Source organism: Harpia harpyja, chromosome 5 (assembly GCF_026419915.1).
Source record: "Harpia harpyja isolate bHarHar1 chromosome 5, bHarHar1 primary haplotype, whole genome shotgun sequence".
NCBI lineage: Eukaryota > Metazoa > Chordata > Aves > Accipitriformes > Accipitridae > Harpia > Harpia harpyja.
In genome coordinates this window covers 48,089,419-48,108,222 of record NC_068944.1, presented here as the reverse complement: position 1 = coordinate 48,108,222, position 18,804 = coordinate 48,089,419, and the positions used below count along the sequence as shown (strand labels likewise).

At 39.4% G+C, this 18,804-nt stretch overlaps 1 long non-coding RNA gene across 4 annotated transcripts in view; it reads right to left on the bottom strand.

Annotated features, from left to right (window-relative positions):
- Positions 1-18,804, bottom strand: part of LOC128142373 (uncharacterized) — a 65,902-nt gene that overhangs the window by 42,292 nt on the left and 4,806 nt on the right. For 2 of the 4 annotated variants that reach the window (XR_008235372.1, XR_008235371.1), the window contains exon 2: positions 3,368-3,572. The exons of the other annotated variants lie outside the window; for them this stretch is intronic. This is a non-coding gene — a long non-coding RNA (uncharacterized LOC128142373). The remainder of the gene's footprint in view (positions 1-3,367; positions 3,573-18,804) is intronic. 4 annotated transcript variants of the gene reach the window in all.

The following is an 18,804-nucleotide window of genomic DNA, read 5'->3' as shown; positions in this document are numbered from 1 at the left end:
TGTTAGCACTGACCAGAGTATGCTAATCAGATGCAAGTGCTGTACATCATTGACTGTTAAGCTTTTGTCCACATATATTATTGGATAACATTTATTGAGCATTTGGATGACTATTATCTGCTCTGTTGTGCAGTGTTTGATTTCTCTAATATAATTGAAAATCTACACAACAGGAGGGAAAGAAAGAGGGGAAAGAAGGGTGATTCTCAAACCAGTGGTAGCTACTTCCATGAAAGCCCACCGTAACAACAGTCAGGATTTGCAGGTGCAAATCCATGCAAATGATACAAGGATAACAGCATGAAAACAATAATGGAAAAATTCTGGCACAGAGGCTCCAGCTAACAGCTCAACAGCTTCAGGGGGAGGTTACAGAGCTGCAAGGAGCAGGTTCTTACCAAGGCCAAGGCAATTCAGTAACTACAGCACCGTGCAACACCCCTGCAGCACAGCACATCTTGAAATTGTTATCACCCCCGCCTCGAATTTTCTTTCTCATGTCAAACCAGACCTATTTCCAGTGCAATCATTATGAATAATTTATTCATATTTTAGTAATTATAATTATCTCATAGTCTTTCATAATGTAGCTCTTAACTCGTACAGAGGCAGCAATGCCAGAACTGGGCGTGGGTCTGCAGATTAAAACACAATTGAGGTTTCTGAATTCCGAAGATTGGGAACAGAATTTGTACCATCCTATCCTTGAATTAAACTAGTAGGCTCACTATGTTTCTGGTTATTACAGGTAAGGCAGGTTTATGTCAGAAAACAGAATCCAAACCAGCAGGGGAATCTCAGCAAGGAGGCCGAGAACTGAATGCACATGGTGAGTAAATTATCCTCTCCTCTTCCGAACTGCTCCCTCTGGATTGCATTAATGACATGCATTAGTTGTGTGCACCAGCACAGAAAAAAATTGAGCCATGTTTCTGAACGATAAATTATCTCTTTATCAAGAAGGGGTAGGTAGACTATATAGACAGCAGCAGCTAGACAAATAAACTAAGTTGTCAAATAAAAAATTTGTGAACTTCCTCTCACTTCCAAGGATTAACTCTAATCTCTCCATTTAGATTCTGTCCTCAGCTTCCGTTATAGACAAGGTAAAATTACAAGTGTTTGTGATATGTGCAGCCTTGCTGGGCCACTACCCATGTTTCTCTGTATAAAGAGGGGATTTCAGTTATTAGCATTCCTGGGTTAACAGCAGAAGAAAGAGGACAGAAAAATATTCAAAAAGCTCCAGAAAACCCACTGAATGTCCAAGACAGCAATCCATAGCATGATCTGTGATTAAATGGCTAAGTACATCTATCAACATTGTAGGCTGCTAAATACACTGGGAACCCACCACTGAACCTGAAAGTGAAGATCCAGGGCAAGACAAGACAAGGTAGACAAGCATGAGGACTCAACTTTAGTCCCTGAAAAAGTTATGAGTGATTTACTACCATTGGCATGGGAGGGAAGACAGGCACGCTGCCCTGTGTCAGGGAGGTGGGCCAGCCCGCAGGGCACCGTCCTGGGAAGGGTGAGCCCTGGTACCAGGCAGCAGGATTTCCCAGATGCCCACTCATCCCACAGAAGAAGGGAACAGGGGTCAGTGAAGTCCATTCGCTGGGAATCATGTCTGTGCTTATCTGGTGATCCAGCTACGCAAAGCACATGCCACTCCCCAGGAGCAGGGGCTGTAATGTCAGTTTTCCCCTGGGGTTCTCCTTGACTCTTGTGTAAAAGGTGAGTGGCAATGCCAACACCAGACTGGTGACTGGGACCACCCTGTGTGTGCTATGGGTTTACAATATTCCCAGCTGAAGGGTCCCAGTTTAACTGAACTACAGCACACGCTGGAGGTGCTACACTCCCTATGCTGCCAGTGGAGTGAGGAAGACACTCAAATTAGCAAGACTAGGTCATCATTGAATGCTGGTGATTTTTCTTTTGCCAGTTTCAAGACATTTCCAGACTTACTTGGAATACTCAATGTTCATTTCCAAAATGGTGATACTTGTTAATATTGGTCTCCTGGGTTTCTTCTAAACAACCCTAACTACAGCTGCTAAAACAGGGTATTCTAGCACATGGAAATGTTTACCAGCTGAAATATTTTTTTTCATGAACAACCTATGAACTTCATTTGGAAAAAGAATGAAAACAAGACAGAAAAATAAAGCAGAAGAGTAATTTCAGAAAGTTAGTAACAAAAAGCAAGTCTTTCAGCTCCCACAAAACCCCATACACACAAAAGCATTAGAGCACACACTAAGGCATACCAATAATTTGCCCTCTCAAGTTTACCAATGGTCAATAACTATTTCAGGTACTTCTAAAAACTCAAATTTTTAACAATTTTGAAAATACAGTATGCTGTTAACTCAGAAGATTACTTCTGTCACATCTTCGCCAAAAAAACCCCCAAAAACAAAAAAACAAAAACCAAACCACAAAACAGGCATTCATTAGAACAATAATGTAGAGAATGGGACAACAGTTTATATTCCATGAGGGTATAGTTGCAGTTACGGACAGGACATCATCCTGAACTCTAAATTTCACTATTACAGAAGTTTGGTATAAACTAGAAAGTGTCACCCAGTTAGAAACTTTTATAAAGGAAGTCTTGAAAAAGAATAAACATAAAACCATTTGCAGCAAGCCTCCAGGTCTTACTTAGATGTGCACTCAACTTTGAAGAATCAATCTACACATAGTCCTTCGTCAAATTGTGCTAGTGCTTAAAACTAACAGACCCTTGCTAAAACTGTGTGATTTAAATTGTCCTGGGTTATCTTAAACTTTTCAGATGACCTCCCACTGCACAGCACCACAGGAGTGAATTGGTTTAAAGCACATGACATCCTCCAAGAAGTACAAAGTTACTACCAGAGCCTTGTTTCTGACCCAGAAACTAAAAGACTGCCTTTTTGTTACAGAACAGATGGTAGCAGGAAATTGGCATTAAAGCATGCATCTTACAATTGGCATTTAGCATTGTTTCCAGTTTTTAAATGTGGTTTTCCTCTAAAAAATGCAATCAAATCATTGTGTGAATTGCATTTTTGTCTTCTCTTACAGATTTGCAGGTTAAATATCTCAAGTTAAAGGGCTTTTTCTTCTAAAACTCAGGTCTACAAATTCACTCTGGGGAATAGGAAGTCAAGCTGGGTTGTTTCCATCTTAAACATTAGTACCAGAAATAAAGGCTTCACAAGCCAAATTTAACTCTCAGTCGTGCTTCTGTAAATTCCCTACTTTTAAATCAAGCTTTTAGTTTTGAACACCACATCAGGTTAATTGTCTTAAATGGTTCTCAGGGCAAATATTTAAAGTTGTTGAGGCTGATATTGGAGGGCTAGAGGTTTACCTGAGCACTGCTGATGCAGGGACATGGGACCCTGATGAATATTGTCCTACCAAGGGTCTCTGCCACTGGTCAGCCCCACTCTGCACATTCTTGCTTGAGTCTCTGAGCAGGAATTGCTGCGATGTCTGCTTAACAGTCTCCGAACTCCTTTGGCCCTCAGACTGCTGGCTCAGACACCTCTTCTTCCTCTTGTTCACATTTTTCCCTGAGGAATAAAGTGGATGAAATCTTTAATAAATAAGATTTCCCCTGAAGACAGGTTGCAATTGAGTAAGTGGGGAACTGAATTAACTTTCCAGTCCAGAGATGAGTATCAGTGCTTCTGTCCCTTGTATAGCAATACATACTTGTGGCGAGGCAGCGTAGCAAAACCCTGCAGCCATGCCCGCCTCGCCATCTGGCCGCTGAACGAAAGAGTGGGCTAAAGCACAGTGCATTCCCCGAGCCACGCTCTGCACACTCATACTGCCTAGGTCACTTGTGTCACAGTGACCTATTTCCCATAAGGGCATGCTAACCATTATATCGGTCTTTCTGATCCACATGTGGCCATATTACATGACTGCAAGTCATTGTGGCACTTATGGCAGGGGATGGAGGCTAAGCAAGAGCAGGCATGCCTATGTTTAGCTCTCCTTCCTGATACTAAGCACACACTTTGCTCATACTAAAAATTTGCACAGGCTTAATTATTATTCTTTTGCACTCCTCAGGGCTTGCAGAAAGCTGCTTTGGCATTGGCTTGGGTTCAGAGAATTTGGACAAGTCAGTTTGGGATCAAGTGCAAGCTCAGGCCCGCACTGGTAACACAGTCTAACCGCTGCATACAGCTGCATAAAGAACGGATTCATTTCACAGGCAAGCAAGGGAAACTATTGCAGACCTGCCAATCAGGGACATTTCATCAAAACTAATTTCACCTTTAAGCCCTGTCACTGAGTCTTTTGTAAGCCCAGTATTTTCAGACCAGCTCTAAAACACTGCAGCAGAATTTCCAGAAAGCCCAGAAATTTCTGCAACGTAGCATTTTTACCTGTTTGTGAAATACTTGCTAGTAAAGTAGACTATGTCTTGATTGAAGGAAGCCCCAGAGAAATCTGGTAGATCTCCCTGCTTATTTGGATGCACAAAGCTCCACAGCAATACTGGTATATTTCTGAAATAGCTGATGGCAAGCCATGCTTATTTATTTGTTCAGGTCTACAGGTTCAAATTGCCTCAGCTAACTTACTTGGAACTAATGCCATTATAAATGTTTGTAAATGTCAGAGATTATCCTCTTGGTTGATTTTATATTACTTACTCTTCAGTGCTTTAAAACGATACAGTGCTGTCCTATTTAAAAGTAGATTTTTTTCCAAGTACATGCAAATGCACCAAATTTAAGAGTTTCCTATTGTTTTGAAGTTTCTTGAATGGCAGAAAAAAATCACCATCCTGCTTCCAGAAAGGCAGCTTCATTGTACTTCCATTGCATTTACTTAGGAAAAAAAATCTTCAACAAATAATAACTTTAGGTTGCAGATCTGGGAATGTTAAATTTCTTACCTATGTATTAGGGAACAAGCATAATTAAATATATAATGTGTAGTATGCACTGAAATTTACTGCAATTTAACCTCTCTTCCCCAGAGTTATCAGGAGAGGAAGATAGAGATACCAGTAGGACTTCCTAGGAGTGAAGCCGGAGTGTCTGCTTTGAAAAGAGAACATTCCCCCCATTATTTCATCTCTAAAATCCCTTTTATAAGAATACTTAGAAAGGGAAAGCTTATGAAAATTAATACAGAAATTATACAAAAAGTAGTCCAGGTCAGGAAATAATACAATCACTCTTGTCATAAGCAACACCTACCATCACATAATGGATTCAGACTCAGTGCATATTATGCTCTATTTTTATTTCTGAATTTTAGATACACTTATATTATGCTTCCCTTGAAATGTAAAGCAACATCTAAGAAGAAATAGGGGCCAGAACTGTCAAAAGACACAAAACTAAACCTTACTTTAAGCACTAAAAATTACACAGCTCTTCTGTACTTACAATCAGCGTGAGCCTTACTGCTTAGAGAATGGGGCTATATCCAAGATATAACAACAGGAATTCATATATTTGAAATTTGTGCATTTTTCTGCTTCTCCTTCCCTTTACGTTCTTTAAAAAAAAAATAAATTGCTGCTCACCCTAGTAATCAAGGATGCACGTCACTGTAAATACTCAGTAACACAACACAGCACAACAATCCAATTTTTAATCCTAAAAAAATGTGAGCAATAATCTAAACAGCAGCACATGTATTTTTCTGTCAGACCACTTAAAGAAAATCAGGTTGTACAAAAGCAAAAAGTAGCACTGGTACAAAGGAACAGAGAAATTACTTTGAAAGAGCACATATAGAAAAGCACTTCTATAATTTTCAATGGCTAAAAATTTCCATTAATGTTTCGATTTATCAGCTAAGGGCTAATGTTGGTGATGACACTAGATATATTCCACAAATAGGAGCCTCACTGTTTGGAGAAGGGGAATGAGGTAACAAACAGACACAAATCAGGGGAACTAACTTTGAAATGATGTACTTGCCAAGAGCATTGAGTGTTCCTATATTTGAGCAAAGCATCCTACTAAACCAATCTCACTGCAACATATACTTCTTCCTAACTAGGCACAGCTTATGAAAATCTTGAGACCTTATTACATTCAGTAAGCCACTACATAGTCCAGAGTAATTCTATATTTATAAAATTTTCCCATACAGAAATTCTGTTTATAATGGTAATGCTCCTAATCTAGATACCCAGATGTTAAAAACAGTCCTTTGTGAATACAGTTAATTCCATTCTAAAATACAACTTATATTATGATAGCAAAAGAACTCTTTACCTTGTATAATAGACATCTTCCTTGGAAGATGTGAGGGGTTCACCAGAAAATCTTTTTAAGTGATGACAGAAAGCAATACTTCTGACATCCAAAAATGATAAATATGCAAGACACAAAATAAATTCTTTATTGTCACCTCGTGAATGAATGAGAACATGAGGTTTTTTTACACACTGGATGAATTCACAATATCTCCCTTATGGTTTATTTGAACTTTTCCAGAGAAGAAGAATGATTTGCCTGGCCACATTTTATTACTTATAGCACAGATTAGAAGGAATCTTCCTTTTTCCCTGAGACATACTGCAGGTCTCTGCCAATGTCTCCTGAACACTCTTCTTTTGCGGGAGTCTTTCTTCAAAAACGGCAAAGGTGACCCCATGTAGATGAGGGATGAGATGCAACAAAAAACCTTAAGCATCATTAGCCATGGAGATCACATTGTTTTAGGCAAACTAGCGAAGATGAGCGAACAGTCTGGGAATGTTCAATGTACTCTCACCAAATGTAACTGCAAGTTAGGAATATGTCTTGTGAGAAATGCACATTGCAAGATCAGCACAAGTGCATACCATGCATACCAATTCAAAATGCCTTCCTAAATTCATGGAAAAGCACCTTCCTCATTAGTTTCTCTGAACAAGAATTGTTCTATACAGACAATAACTGATATTAAGAACTTTCCTAGGGCCACTAGATTCAACATATTATGTAAATGATGGAATTCATAACTTTTCTCCATCCTTCTCTGCAAGGAGACGATCCTAATCAGGTTAACCTGAATTTTGACATTGATTTGCATAGGAAAAATATTGGGACCCTGACTACTTATGCATGAAACAGCAGTTATCTGCCTCTAAGACATTTCCTACATTGGTACTGATCTGTCACCTTGCATGACTCTCCCAGCTTCCAAATTGAGCTTCTGAAGCAGTCTGATTTTCACATCACTGTTCCAAAGTCAGCAGCTATTACCCATAACTAATATAATACGACAACACTCCTCAATGTCTTACTCTTCAAATGCCCTTAGTAATTGCCATCATTCAATATTTAGAATTATGCATGCTGGGAAAACGTAGTTCAGAAGTATAGAGTCTGTTACGCACAGAGGTTCCTCTCAAACCTTTATTCTTGAGTTCTCAGAGGTAATATGAGCTCTGTGGATGCAGGTGCTTCAAAACAAATACATTTCAAAGCAATGTTTCCTTCTACAGAGAACACCCTTGAAAATATAATAAAAGGAATTTTGACCAAATTGCATTCTGTTTGCCTGCTACCAATAAAGGTAGATCACACTCAGTTTGTGTTACTTAAGCCATTCAGGTATGCCAACATCCCATTAGAGTTACTCCCGAGCACTGCAGCTAACTTTGCCAACACAGCTCTAGATTATAGAAGAGGAATACTGACAAATAATGGCATATAATCACTGCTTGTGTTCTTCAAGGTGTGTTATCCTGCTGACCTGTTCTTTCCTTCCCAGTGTCAAATATTTCTTTTACGACAGCTCTTCTTCTGTAAAAGAGTCAGTTAATACCCCATTTCCCATTAGGCTTAAGTGCAAGCAGTCTGATTTTGCTTCCCTTTCTCACATAAATGACACTTTGTCACATGAACAGATTCACTGAATCTACTAGTACTTGTACAGTAATGTATTACATGAAATTGAGTCAGGGTGACAGAACTGAGCCCTTCATGTTTAAACAGGGCTTAATTCTCAGGTAAACGTCACTACTGCCTGTTTACACTGCTCCAGCAGCATAAAAGGACCTTGAAATGGGTGCAAATATGAATGTTAGATCAAAATCAGGCCCATCGCACACACACTTCCATGTATGCACATTGCAAGGCCATTAGCAAGGTGCACAGTGTGAATGATGGAGACACAGGTGGTGTTCTCATGCACAGAAGACACATAACGAGTGACTGAATGGGTATGCGTGACCAAATGTCGTCAGGACTAAAAGCAATACAACAGTCAGTGCTCCGCTCCTTTATCAGAGGTTCAAATGGCCAGCCACAGATCCTTGCACAGAAGAGGGGGAAAGTAAAATGCCCTACAACAGCAGCAACTGCAGCCCTTAAACCACCAGTGGGACTCCCTGAGACCATACAAGCTTTCCTAATGCTTTGTATTACAAACTTTATAAAAAGTCATATTGGTCTATCATAAAAGTTGAGACATGACTGGGGCCCAAAGAACCATGGCTCAAAACTTCGTAAGAGAAAGGTGTCACTAAAAAAAGAAGCATCACCTGAGAAGACTAGCTCTGAAAGAGTCTAATTCATTTTCTACCAACAATATGCAATGTTCATTTAGATCGAGGCAAAAGAGTTAAACATGAACCAACTGTAAGGTAGAAATGTAAAAGTGCCTTTGGGCAAGCTTCTCTCCTAAAAAGGCCAACTTCACCTCACCTGACTTCTCAGCACCTTTAGGTGAGACAAAGCATTAACAAAAGCAGTATTTTTGCCTCTACCCTGAAATCTTGAGACTGTGACTTGGTCAATCATATGAGTGATCAACTCACCACCCCTCCACCATCAAATATTTGACAGGGTGTTATTTTATCAGTGCTAAGCAGCACCAATGTCTCAACTCTGAAGGTAGAAGTCTTTTCAGTCTGCAGACAACATGAACAGAAGTATCTAAAGAAATCTTTAAAGATTATTAATAAGGAAGCCAGTCAATTTCCATGTATTTCACTGGAGCTAAGTTTACTGTCACTGTCCTTGAAAGCATCCTCTGTTTGCATGGAGGAAAAAAGTAGAGTGTATTTAATTGTATTAAGTGCAAAATTATATGTATCAGTGTCTTTACTCTGCATTAAACTATGTATTTTTTATATTCTCCAATAGAAATAATTTAATGGACTCAAACATATTGAAGTAAGTTAAACAGGAACAGAAGAGGGTTTTGTCAGAACTAACATGGACCCATTTATTTAACAATGCCTCTCCTTTTTGGGATGTTAACCTGTTTAAAGATCAGGTTAATTTTGGTTTGCTTTAGTTTTTAAGGGTTAATAAAGAACCAGAAAAGAAAGTAGGCAAAAAGAGAAATGGACAGTTTTTTCAGATGATACTTAATTGGAAGCATAGCCAATGATGATAGAGAATGCAGTCAAGTACAGAAGAGTTTTAAACTAAATCCCCAAGCAACCAGACAGCATATGCAGTTACATGGAAATAAATTCAGAATAAGAGTAGCAGCAAAAAACCCCCTCTAAAACCTCAAAACTTTTTCTGTTGAACAGAAGAAGTAACCCTAAGCTAAGAGAATATGGAGAAAGAGATTAAGGAGAGCAATATACATTGCTAGCAGCTAATACGACCACACAGTTTTTTGTTGCAAAAAAGGAAAAGTTTGCACTGCAAGTGGAACTAGTTAGTCAAGATTCAAATTCTTGCCTATATAAACTTAGAGTTCATAATGGAAGACGTAGTTTCCAGTCTTTAGGAAAAAAGTAATTTTGAAGAACATTGGACATACTGCAGATGAGAGAGAAATCTAGAAAGTGTTAAATTAGAATAGCTACAAACTACAGGATCTAAACGTCTTGGAAAATAGCCAAATTTTCCCAGTGTGATTAGATCCAATTAGTGCTAAGCTTTCATTAGAAACCCTTTTTGAAAATAAATGATGGGTAATTTATTACACACTGTCCATTTTTTATGATGCCTTTATAGAACAGCTGGGTGCTTTAAATTTATTGTCTTTTATTTAAAAATTCCTATTGAAAATATATGAGCTAGCTTGTTGCACCTTTCAGCACTAACTCAGCTACAGGAAGACAGCAATTTTGTCACCCAGGAGAAGTGCTTGAATTATTGCTCTGCTCTCGGTGTGGTTGATCCTGCGTCTAAGTAAATCTCAAAGGATTCATCAGCAAATCACACAGCATGCTCTATTCAGTACCTACCACTAAATTATCTTTTGGGGACCCACACTGAGATTTCATTAGTCCTATTTCCAATTTTTAAAAGTTACATTCGGAGATTGCTTGAATCTTTCTTTCCTTTATGGGGGTTCTCAAATTCAGACATAGACTTAAAGGAAAGCTCAAGTACATTTGTGGAAAACCTGAGGGGAGATGACAGATTTTTTAGACCACCCAGAAAGCTGGCATGCTTCGTGCTTTTCTTTAATAATACGGACTAAAATCATACATAACAATAGGGAGTTAGCACAGAAAAAGCTAGTCTTGTAATTTAGCACAGCTTTGTGAGAGCATTATTCTTTCACTGTTGGAAAGCAGAGGGAAATGGTAACCCACACTGTATTACTCCTAAAGAGGTTGCTGAGATACCTGTAGAGATTCACACAATGAGATTGATGATGTAAATTACAAAACAGTACCTCACTGAAAAACATAAAGAGGTATTTCTGAAAGCCAAAGTGAGAACAGACAGTCTTTCCGTGCATTTATCTAAGCAATCGCAATTCACAATTCAAGGCAAAAGAAGCAGTAAAGTATAATCAAAGAAACTTACTTGCTGCTTGTCTAGATACTTTTAATAAATAATGCAGGGTGGCGGGTATGGGGGTGTGTCCTAAAGAAAGAATGCTGATCTGTTGGTCTTTGCCAACATATTTTGTTTCGCAAGTTCTGGTAGAGGACAGGCTATATAATATTCTCTGCAATACAGAAAATGTGTATTCTCTGTGATACATAAAATACACACACCTGCTAGGGATAGAGGCAAAGATGGACCTTCACCCAGAAATCAATCATGTTATGGTTAGTTACCCTTTTCCTCATTAGCAGAACTGGCTGTAGTGCAAACATCTGGTCCAGACACATGGATCTTTAATAAGACATGGCAATAATTTGTTTTCGAATTTTCCATAACATCCAAATATATCACCAAGAGCACAGCTTAGAGTAACCTTTCTGCTTTTTCCTTCTGGAAAAAAAAATAAATTTAAGGCCACAGCCAAAAAGGAAGCACAAGGGAGGGCTCAAAAGCTGCAGCTGAAAGATTTATGTACAGCTTATAACTGTTTGCTGATAGAAGTGTGATAGTTAGATATGTAACTTAAGTCTGTACCATCCACTTCAAGAGATCTTGGTGCCCGTCTGGGCCTTTGAGCACATACCTACCACTGTTCACTTGTAATTCAACACTGAATTCTTAAGTAACATTTTTTGAGGGAGATAGAAAGTACAGTTTATCCCCATTTTATTGACTTAGAAACTGAAATAGAGAGCTAAGTGACTAATTTGAGGCCCCAGAAAGAAGAGTTATCAAAGACAAGTTTACACTGCAGGGATTTGTGGAAAGTCTGTGCTCTGAGTAACACTGCTTTCTGCCTTCAGAGTAAGTCTCATCACTAACATATTCAGCATGAATATTTAACACTCACTAAAATGATACATTCTCCTCCTTTGTTTTTTTCATAGGAAGAGTATCCCAGAATATATAACATTTTGCCTTCTGTTCATCTCTGCTCTTAATCTTGTAGCCGTCATGGAAAAGTTTAACCCACATGTCATTTTACTTGAATTTCCTCTCTTGCCAAATGAGTAAAACCAAGACCCAGCCGTTTCTGCAGGAGGGGATGACCTGGAGTTCAACATTTCTGTACATGGACAACTGTGCAAAGTGATTCAAAAAATCTCCAGAAAGGTTATCTCAGAGAAACTGAAGTCCTCTGAAAATGCTTTTGTCATCATATGGGCTATGAGGGATCCCAGACAACCACCTCAAACATAAATTTAGATGGCTAAACACAGCTAAGAAGAAGCCTTGTCCCCAAGTGGGTATGGAAAGACACTCCACCAAAGTGAGACTAGACCAGATCACACAAAAGTCTAGTCAGCAAAAAGGACAAGTCTCCCTACCACTCTACGTCACTCACTTAACCCTTTCCTAAAAGGATTGTCTATCATGTTAATTACAATTTTCTCTCTGCAATGAACCCTCAACCACTGCTTAGTCTCTGGTATCAGCTGGGTGGTATCAATCCTGGCAATCTTTTTTTGTGATGTAAGTATCTAACAGGAACAAGAACAAACCAATCAATTCATTTCACATAGACCACTGAATAATCTTCTGGCAATGACAACTTCAACCCACTATTGACATGGCTGGAAAAGGACTAATGACTTATCTAAGAAAGATTCTTTATGATATTGGCAACTCTTTTGCCCTCTACTTGCCCCCACTACAATCTTTCTAAAACTTTAATCAGGGAAGGAGGTTAAGGAAAGATGGCTTGTAATACAGTATTGGATACAGTGCTTCAAAAACTTCAGCTTTTAACCACATTTCATTTTTAATAGTCATATCCCAGATTATTTATTTTTCAGACAGCAGCTTAAGTCATTTGTACAACTTTGTGAGCAATTTCCTTTACCCCATTTCTTCAGACATTTGCAGTAATTTCATAGGTACCAGCTCTTTACATTATTTTCTAGCTCATCACTTTTACTATCATTTTGACTCAGAACTCATTTCTTTGATGTATAATAATTTGTTGTGAGAACACAGGATATCAAAGGACAGAAATATCTTCATCATCTAATGTGCGGCATGATCTACATGTCAGAAAGAAATTGTAAGGTTATTATTTATGCTTCCTCTCAACCATCTCTCTTGCACAAAAGTCAGATTGCTACCATTCAAATTACAGCACACAATTCGTTTCACACCAAAGAAACTCCATTTAATACCAGGCAAGGAGAATTCATACACTAAGCTTTGTGGTGTAAAATCCTGTATTCTACATTCTACAGAGTAAGAGAAGTCCAGCTCCCTTTATCACATGATTGTTCACTGCTCTTTAGATTAATCTGTAACATCATCCAGAACATAAGATTTGGGTCCTACATACAACATTTCTTCTACTTCTCTTTTTCTTGCTCTGGTTTATTTTTGCTCTTTCCTACTTCTCTTCTTCTCTTTGGTGTGAAAGAAATCTGATCTAGCCAACCAACACAGAAGCTCTTTTCATTTCATTGTCAATCCATGACCTGAAAGGTGGCTGATGCAGGTTTGCTGGGTCTTGGGCTGGATGCTAAGATGGCATAGTGTGCCTGTCATTCCAACTCATGAGGCTGCAAGCTAAAAATCAGCATCAAAAATAAAAAGTGCAATGTCACCTTTTGCTGTTCTCTCCCCTTTTGTGTCTATTTGTTTTGTTCCCAGCAAAGCCATATCAGAGCATAAACTTAGGAAAAGCAATAGCTTGAATCCACCTCAAATACATTTTTCTTTTTCCAAAAAAGACATTTGATAAAGTCTTTAATACTAGCTATAATATAGTTTAACAGGAGGAAGAACTTCCTTCTAAAATCTTTTTTTATACAAAGGAAAGCAATTAGGCAATGCCGATGAAATGAAAACCTTTTACTTTTTGTTGTACTATGTATTTTTATAGTTACAGGTTTTATTTTAAAATGTGTATTTATAAACCTCACTTAATAAATTATACTTCAAATTCTCTAACTACTTTTCTTCTTTTTTCTGTATCTTTATTAAAAGATTTAAAACAATTTTCAGTGGCAATTGTGGACTTAGTAAGCCAAGGTCTTCATGCCGAAACTTCATGTCCTTACTATTGTACAGTAAGAAAGTCAGACTAAGACATGAGACCATTTAGGAACACTTATTCCACTGAAAGTAACACCATCAAAATTAAGTTTGTTTTTAAATTATGCAGGTAGTATGCATTTGTGAGGATGTGTGTATTCACACCTGTAGTGATGAAAGGCAACATTGATTTCTTATAAAACCCGATCATTTTAATATTGACTTTGTTCCATCACATACTATATCTCCTTAGAAATATCTGTGGCAGTTCTGACAGCAAATCTCCATCTAATATCGCTTACCTTTCTTACAACCATCCTTATGTTTTTTGCCATGTCACCTACACTTGCAATGCCTACTGCTTCCATTACCTCCAGCCACAGCAATGTTTTCATTCACAAGGCATCCTAAAGATTGCCTTCCTCCTCAGCACATAAAAGACATTATTCACTCATACAACTGTCTAATTTTCCCTTCCATTTAAAATTATTGAGTTTTTGGGAATGCTGCAATATGCTAGTGATCAGTTGTGTCCAAGTTTCTAGGTGAAATGACATTTCACATAACTACTACTACCTCTAAGCTGTGGTACCTGGGAGCTTTTCCCGTCTTGGGTAAGGGTGTGAGACATGGCTGTGTCCTACCGGCATGCTGGGACCATCCCACCCTCTGCTTCCCTCCCATACTCTTACATTCACTGGGAAGACATGTGGGCAGTTCAGAAGGAAGAGATGGGCATTCCAGCTGCTGGGACCGTGTCCAGATGACAGTGAGACAAGAAGTGCAGGACACACTGTGCAGTGGACTTGCCTCTCAGTTTCTGTGATTTGGGGGTTTCCTACCACACTCATTCAGTGAGATTTGCTGCAGCTGAGATCAGCTGAGGTATTCCGACTAGAGCTCACCTCTCCTAAAAGAGTCTTTGCTCTATGTAATCATCCATCATGATAAATACTGTTTGATAATAAAAATTTTATGTCAAGGCCTAAAATGAGTAAGTGATTGAACTTCATGTGATAACCCTTGTTCTCTCATCAACTTCTGCCAGAAATATTTGTTATCATCACTTGTTTCATCCTGTTCAATCCATCCAGAAAATAATGTTTTTCTATGCATCTGCAAATGATTAGCATACTTCTGGGCTCTGCAAGATAGCAATAGTAATAATCACTAAACAGTAGCCTCCGGCCCTAGAATAGCTGGCAAATGTTAATGCTAAATTAACATGTCAGTGTGCAACATAGTCTTGAATTGCAATTCACAAGGTAGAGTTGAAAAAGAAAAAAACTAAAAGGCTAAATAAACAGAAAGCAATAGATAGAGTCCTTCTGAAGGACAGATTTTTTTCTTCTTCAAAGCCAAAAGTCCAAATTATCTGCTGGTTTTTACCATAAACAAAATACATTATTGTATAATATTCATCTAAAAATAACTAACTACATGTTGCTACTTCACAAGAAAAGAGTAAGAGTATGATTCTATCCAACTTTACATACAAGGATGTCAAGTATAGCAGCATTTCAAAGTCTACCTCTAACACAGAAGGAAACACTGCCAGAATTTTGGCTAGCTGAACCCAAGCTGAGGACAATGCAGAAGCTCACTTAAGTGTGGCAGTACTGAACATTGCCACCCTGGCACTTACTGAAGCACAGGGTGTGCTCATTTCCATATCAATGCACCACATGTTTCTCCAAGACAAAGCTGTTTCACACCACTGCTGCTATTTGAACTTTGGAAATAAATGGAAAGGTTTCTGTATTATTGTTAAAAAGAATCAAGCTCACATCCTTTGTGCACAGGATACAGTTAATGAACACTGCCCTTTATAGGGCTGTATTAGTGATTGTGTGCAGAAGGAGCGTATTGTAACAGAGCTGTGTTGTGCAGGAAAGACAAGTATCACTTTAAATTCAGAACACAGGGTTGTGCAAGTAATAGTGATGCCTTCCAGATTTAGAAGAAGATTATATTCACTGTAACTTTGTTAGCTCGCTTAATGAGCCCATAGTAAAACCTGGGAATCGACAGTAAAGTGAAGTTGAAGTGATTTGTCCAACGTCACACAGAAACCCATGAAACAGTTAACAGAGTCTGTCCCACTTGTGTGTCCGTTCATGTTTTAACAAGACCAAGTTTCTTTACCCCACAGAGAAAGAAATACTTTTGAGACCTCTCACAAATCAATACTATAATACATTGTGCCATACAAAACAGTAAGCTGTAGAGCATTAGGAGGGAAAACCAAAACCTTCTACAAAGAACCAGAAGCTTTGCCATGTCAAATTACAACGCAGTGTACCATCCTGTCCAAAAGGTTATTACTGGGAAAGAACCACCTCTTCCCCACAAGGAAAGTGAGTGAATGTTTCAATGATGTAAAACAAAGAACATTTAAAACCACTTCTTCTATCTAAGAGCAAACTAGCCATTTTTAAACTTGAAGCTTCAAATGCATGTAATGAAGTCATTATTGCACATGAATATAACTCCTCAATCAAAATGCCTGAAATCTCTGCCATAATTTTATTTAGATTGAAAAGAAACCATGTAGTCTACTATTCAATTAACAATAATTCTTTATTCTCTACTCCCTGGGTATGTTCTTCTCTTTTCAGATTGATTACAGGAAAGAAAAAAGAAGGAAAAAACCTTATTCAGAAAAAAGTATCAGAAAGTACATTCAAAGATTACCTATCAACTTGCAACAAGTTGAATTTTATTTCATCACATAACAGCAAATAAGGAGAACAAATTTTGCTCCCATACTCTTTGAAGAGTAGATGCTTTTAGGAAAACAGGAATAGAAACGTTGTCTGGTATCTTTTTGTTCTGCAGCAACAGCAGGATGGCAGGCCTCTAAGCTCACAGAATTGCAGAAGGGTTGAGGTTGCAAGGGATTTCTCAAGATCACCTAGCCCAGCCCCTGCTTAAAGCAGGGTCAGCTAAAGCAGGTTGCTCAGGGCTGTGTCCAGTCAAGTTTTAAATATCATCAAGCAACTACCTCTCTGGGCACCCTATTCCAGTGTTTGATCATCCTCACAGTAAAATGTGCTTTCTTATGTTCAGGTGGTATTTTCTATATTTCCATTTGCACCCTCTGACTCTTGTCCTGTCACTGGGCACCACTGAGAAAAGCCTGGCTCCAACTTCTTTGCACCCTCCCATCTGGTATTTCTGCACATGGATAAGACACCCCTGAACTTTCTCTCCTCCAGGCTGAACAATCCCAGCTCTCTCAGCTTCTCCTCACTGTCAGATGCTCCAAGCCCACAATCATCATCATGGCCCTTTGCTGTACTTGCTCCAGTATGTCTGTATCTCTCTTGTACTGGGGAGCACAGAACTGGACACAGCTCTCCAGATGTTATTCACCAGTGCTAAGCAGAGGGGAAGGATCACCTTCCTCCACCTGCTGGCAATACTCCTAATGCAGCCCAGGATACTGTTAGCCGCCTTTGCTGCAAGGGCACATGGCTGGTTCATGTTCAGCTTGGTGTCCACCAGGACCCCCAGGGCCTCTTCTGCAAAGCTGCTTTCCAGCTGGTTCGTTCCCAGCCTGCACTGGTGTCCTGGTTTCAGCTGGGATAGAGTTAACTGTCTTCCTAGTAGCTGGTACAGTGCTATGTTTTGAGTTCAGTATGCAAAGAATGTTGATAACACTGATGTTTTCAGTTGTTGCTCAGTAGTGTTTAGACTAAAGTCAAGGATTTTTCAGCTTCTCATGCCCAGCCAGCGAGAAAGCTGGAGGGGCACAAGAAGTTGGCACAGGACACAGCCAGCGCACCTGACCCAAACTGGCCAACGGGGTATTCCATACCATGTGACGCCACATGTAGTACAGAAACTGGGGGGAGTGGGTGCAGGGCATCACTGCTCAGGGACTAACTGGGCGTCAATTGGCGGGTGGTGAGCAATTGCGCTGCGCATCATTTGTACATTTCAATCCTTTTATTATTGCTGTTGTCATTTTATTAGTGTTATCATTAGTAGTAGTAGTTTCTTCTTTTTATATTCTATTAAACTGTTCTTATCTCAACCCACGAGTTTTACTTCTTTTCCCGATTTTCTCCCCCATCCCGCTGCAGGGAGCGGGGGAGGGGAGTGAGTGAGCGGCTGCGTGGTGCTTAGTTGCTGGCTGGGGTTAAACCACGACACCCCCCCCCAGGGGCAGGACTTTGCATTTCCCTTTATTGAACTTCATGAGACTCCTAACAGCCCATTTCTCCAGTCTGTTGAGGTCCCTCTGAACGGCAGCAAAGTTACCTGGTAATTCAACCACTCCTCACAGTTTTTTATTGTCCACAAATCTGATGAGGGTGTACTCTGTGCCATCATCAAGATTATTAATAAAGATGCTGAACAGGGTTGTATCCAGTATCAACCCTGGGATACGCCACTAGTGACTGGCCTCCAACTTGACTTTGCGCTGCTGATCATAAATTTCTGGGCCCAGCTGTTCAGCCATTTTCAGTCCACCTTATTGTCCGCTCATCTAGCCCATACTTCATCAGTTTATCTATGAGGATGTTACATGAGACCATGCCGAAAGCCTTGATTAAGTCAAGATAAACAATTTCCACTGCTCTTCCCTCACCCACTAAGCTAGTCATCCCATCACAGGAAGCTATCGGGTTGGTCAGACATGATCTCCCCTTCCTAAAACGATGCTGACTACTCTTGGTCACCTTCTTGTCCTTCATTTTCAGAAACGGTTTCCCAAATTATTTGCTCTACCACCCTCTCAGGGGTCAACTGCTGGCCTGTAGCTCCCCAGATCCACTTTCTCATCCTTCTTGAAATAGGATGTGACATTTTCTTTCTGCCAGTCCTCAGGAACCTCCCCCAAACCCCACGACCTTTCAAAGATGATCGAGAATGGCCTTGCAGTGACATTAGCCCACTCCCTCAACAGTCATGGGCGCATCCTACCAGGTCGATGGACTTCCATATGTCCAGTTTGTTTAAATGTTCCCCAACATAATCCTCTTCCACTAAGGTAAATCTGCCT